At 44.5% G+C, this 5,042-nt stretch overlaps 1 non-coding gene across 1 annotated transcript; it reads left to right on the forward strand.

The window, feature by feature from the left end:
• Nucleotides 1–4,763: 4,763 nt before the first annotated feature.
• Nucleotides 4,764–4,836, forward strand: trnar-acg (transfer RNA arginine (anticodon ACG)). Its single transcript has one exon. It is a non-coding gene; the product is annotated as a tRNA-Arg (tRNA).
• Nucleotides 4,837–5,042: the final 206 nt, after the last annotated feature.

Genomic DNA, 5,042 nt, shown 5'->3' on the forward strand with positions numbered 1-5,042 from the left:
TTTAGAAATACTTCAATAAGGGCTGTGGCCTCCTGAGTGGCGCAGTGGACTAAGGCACTGCATCTAGAGATCCTGGTTTGAGTCCAGGTTCTGTAGCAGCCGGCCGCGACCAGGATACCCATGGGGCGGCACACTTGGCCCAGCATCGTCTGGGTTAGGGGAGAGTTTGGCCAACATAGGTTCTTGTCCCATCACGCACTAGCGACTCCTGTGGTGGGCTAGGCGCAATGCATGCTGACAAGGTCTCTAGATGCACTGTGTTTCCACTGACACATTGGTGAGGCTGGCTTCCGGGTAAGCGGGCATTGTGTCAAGAAGTAGTGCGGATTGGCCTGGGTTGTTTTTTTGGGGGGACACACTGCTCTCGAGAGGGAGTTGCAGCGATGGGACAAGACTGTAACTACCAATTGAATAACACGAAATTGGGGAGAAAAAGGGCTAACAAAAAATGTTAAATTAAATTACAAAATACATTTCAAAAATAAGGTCTATGTTTTGTGTAGGCTTACCCTCGAATGGACGTTTTGATAACCATGTAATCTCTCTCGGACTAGGTGACTTTTATCAATATAATCGGGTCTATTTACTTGCAAGATTTGAAAATTAGCATCAAAGTAGACATCATGCCAGACTACAAATATTTGCAAACTCCTGCACATCTCTAGATGGTACCTCCGCTAACAGGTATTGTGTCAATTGAACAGTTCACAAGAATTGTCAATTTAAAGAAATTTTGCCAATTTATGAATGACTAAATGTAGCTAACATTAGATAGTTAATCCAGAGATTCTTATCTTTGCCTTGATTCGGCAGTCTCGTCCAGATCATCGTGGCATTTGTAGTTCTTTATGATAGCCCAATTAACAGCAATTAGCATTTCAATTTTGGGGGGTAAATGCAGGCTAATATATTGATAAAAGTCACATTGTCCTAGAGAGATGTATATGGTTATCAAAACGTCACGCCAGGGTAAGCCTAAACAAAAACAGCCCTTATTTTAAATGTTTCAAAAATCTCCGATGAGATAAAATGAATGGCTGAAAAACAATTGGAACCATTTCCTATTTGAACGCTAGGTTTTATGGGTATTATGACTCATACTGTAGTACTCTTTTTCTATGCTGTGTAGAGTAGACTATTGCAAATACAGAAGCTTCAGAAATGAGCTCTAAAGGTTTTTTTGTCAGTTTGGAACTAACAATTAATTTAATACATACAATACATAGCTGTAATGAATAATGAATTATAGGTCTAATGAGTGATATGAGGTAAGGCAGCGCAACAGGCACGACAGGCAGCCCCAAAACTTTTCTTTGAGGGGGCACACGGGGAGATTGGCGAAGTCATGCGATAGACCTGAGCCTGAACTCCACGTGCTTACCGGAAGAAGCGGAGTACTGGTCAGGCACCGTGTTATGTGGTCAAGCTCACAGTGTCGCCAGTACGTGCTCATAGCCCGGAGCGCTGTAGACCAGCCCCCCGCAAGTGCCATGCGAGAGTGGGCATCCAGCCAGGGCATATTGTGCCGGCTCAGCGTGTTTGGTCTCCGGTACGCCGTTTCGGTCCAGGGTATCCTGCGCCGGCGCTGCGTGCTGTGTCTCCGGGGCGCTGGGAGGGTGCAGTTCGCCCTATGCCTGCGCTCCGCCCGTGCCGGGCGAATGTGGGCATTGAGCCTAAGGGAGAGGTGCGAGTGGTATGCACCAGATCTCCAGTGCTCCCCCACAGCCCGGTTCAACCTGTGCCTGCACTCTGGAGGGTCCAGGCTAAAGTGGTCACCCAGCCTGGAGGAGTGTGCCAAGGCTGTGCAGCAGAGCTCCAGTGCTCCCCCACAGCCCAGTCCATCCGGTGCCTCCTCCACGCACCAGGCCTCCTGTAGGTCTCCCAGCCTGGTGGGTCCTGCGGCGCCCCACGCACCAGGCTGTCTTTTCGTCTCCTCCCTCCAGGTTCTCCCGCCTGCCGGGTGCTTTCCAGAGTCTCCCTCCTGTCTGGAGCCTCCAGAGACCGCCCGTCAGTCAGGAGCTGCCAGAGCCGTCCGTCAGTCAGCAGCTGCCAGAGTCGCCCGTCAGTCAGCAGCTGCCAGAGCTGCCCGTCAGTCAGCAGCTGCCAGAGCTTCCCGTCAGTCAGGAGCTGCCAGAGCCGCCCGTTAGTCAGGAGCTGTCAGAGCCAGCCCTTCACTCCGGAGCTACAGAGTCTCCCTTCACTACGGCGCTGCCAGAGTCTCCCGCCTGTCCGGTGCTGCCAGAGTCTCCCGCCCTGTCCGGCGCTGTCAAAGTCTCCCGTCTATTCGGGGCCCGCTGTAAGGGTCCCCAGTCCGGGGTCAGCGGCGAGGGTCGCCGCTCCAAAGGTCGCCACCTAAGTGGGCCAAGTACAGTACAGTATTGAAGTCATATTTCTGGTATCGTGACAAGACTAAATATGCGTGCATGTGTGGGCATAAATGTGTGCATGTGCGTGCAGGTGTGGGCAATAAAATCATACTTATTGGTCACATACACATATCTATCAGACGTTATTGCGGGTGTAGCGAAATGCTTGTTCATATGTGCATTAATGCAATCAAGTCACCTGTGATTGCGCATGCATGTATGCCTGTGCATGTGTGTATGCATGCATGTGTGTGTGTGATTTTACAGAAGAGTATAACTCTTCTCTCATTCTGGATGGGATCCCTTTGTATAGGGCTTTTGATGTCTGCTGGGTCTACATCATCCCTGCTACACCTAATATCCATACAGCATGATCTGGGGCCGTATTTATAAAGCGCCTCAGAGTGGGGAGTTTTTCCTAGCCACAGTGCTTCTACATCTGCATTTCTTGCTGTTTGGGGGTTTTAAGCTGGGTTTTCGGTACAGCACTTTGTGACAGTCGGCTGATGTGAAAAAGGGCTTCATAAATAAATGTGATTGATAGATAGGATCAGTTTAGCCTTTTAGATCATCATGAGTAAGATTAGATGGACAGAGGGAACCTGATCCTAGATCAGCAATGCTAGATAAGATTAACTTTATTTTTCCCGTCAGGGAACTTCTTGGTCTTCTTGTTTCTACAATGAAAAACGTTATGAATATGGGCCCTGATGCTATTTCAGGCCTCTTCGAAACAAACGTAGCACATATCCTAGGCGTTAATGCGGTTTTCAATGGAAATGTCAAATGGAGCACAGTTTTGACTCTCAACATTATCCATCCACTTGATTTTCAGTTAGAGTTCAACTTGCTATAAATAAATCTCTGAAATATAGAGTCAGCTATATAATCCCTTTTCTACATGTAAAAATGGTACATTCACTAGCATGTGATTCTCATCTGTTTGTAAAATACAAACCGTTGTTTTGCTCTGGTTATTCTAAATGTGTAACTTGCACATCATGCATAGCCAGACTACAACCACAGACCCAGACAACATTAAATGGTTAACTACAAAAAAACTCAGAACGTTATATTTTAATCAAATGTCAAAATTACGTTTAAAAGTAATTGTTTATTTTAAGTGACCTTGGGGAACCAGTGAACTAATTTCCTTTTGGCTTGCAAAGGAATCCTCAAATCTTACACTTACAGCAATGCATACAGGATTAGCTTGGGAAAAATGTTTCATAAGATGTGAGTTTATACCCCCAAAATAAAGACAGATAAAGACAGAATGGTTGAAGAGCGGTGTGATGCATTGTGATATCTCTATCTGATTCATATTCTAATTGCTGAGTGCTGCAGAGCCATACTTCTATTGATGAGGAGCTGGAGAGATGTGACCTTGTGGTGTGTGTGAATCGATGGGAAGTTGATAAAGCCAAGTTCATTGCTGCCTAACATAAAACAAAGCTGATTTGTTACCTAGCAAAGTCTTGCGCGTGTCAGCCCTATTATAGGATGATTTATAGACCAGCACCCAATGAAATTGTTTCAACAGCAGATTAGGGTTGGGATACCATCAGCACTAATATGACACGCTGATGTCCCGTGACAGGTACACCAGCAAACAAGTTCCTGAAATTCAGATCAAATTAGAATCCTAATAATCCTACAGGGAGCAGTAGATTTAATCAGGGGAGGAGAGGAGGATGGGGAGAAGAGGGGAAGAGAGGTGAGGCGGGAGGGTTGCTTGCTTTATAACCAAATAGAGGCCGACCATCGCTTTTGTGTTTCAACAACAGCTGTGTGTGTCTATTAGTGTTTTAGTGTATTATTGCATATTGATATGTCATTTAGTAAGTAAGGGGAAGGACACTAGACAAGACAAATGGTTTCACGTTTCCAGATATTCCACAAAATAACAGAGGGCAAAGAAAATATATTTCTCGCTCCATGAAGTAATTCAGTTAAAGATTTTGTTATTATATCAAATATCCCATGAGAAAATATTATTCTCAGCATTATACAAAATGCATGTAGTGTATTACGTTTCAAACATATGCTGTGCCACAAATAGAAATATGAATGTGTTTTAATGTTGTGCAAGGACTCTTCTAAAGACCTCGATGGCTCAGTTTTCATAAAGTCCCAGTGTCCTCAGAATGAGAAAATACTTTCTTAATGGCATGAATATTGTTTTCCAATCAAATCCAGTTGTAGTCTGTAGTCTGATATTTGAAGATCAAGTATTTAAACCTGTAAAAGTAATAAGAATATATATTTTATAGATATAACCATTGTAATATAAATTAAGATATGCATCTGAAACAGAAAACCAAGGAACCTTGTTGTTGACAGACGCTATGACTGTGTACACTGGTCTAGCTGTGACCTGACTTCAGCTTAGATGTGGGGCCAGTGGCGCAATGGATAACGTGTCTGACTACGGATCAGAAGATTCTAGGTTCGACTCCTGGCTGGCTCAATACTTTATTTAATTGATTGAAATCAAGCTGGGAATGATACTGTATACCTTTCAGTGCTTCTGGCTGTTCCTCACTTCAAACACATTTTAGACGGATTTCATCTGGACATTCCCATCATCTCTGAGAAAAATGATGGAGCTTTGAAATCCAACAGGCATAATGTCAACATTTAAAGATTTGTCTGTGATGTGTATTTTAAGTATGT

This window comes from Oncorhynchus kisutch, unplaced genomic scaffold, assembly GCF_002021735.2.
Source record: "Oncorhynchus kisutch isolate 150728-3 unplaced genomic scaffold, Okis_V2 scaffold3395, whole genome shotgun sequence".
In the NCBI taxonomy this organism is placed as follows: domain Eukaryota; kingdom Metazoa; phylum Chordata; class Actinopteri; order Salmoniformes; family Salmonidae; genus Oncorhynchus; species Oncorhynchus kisutch.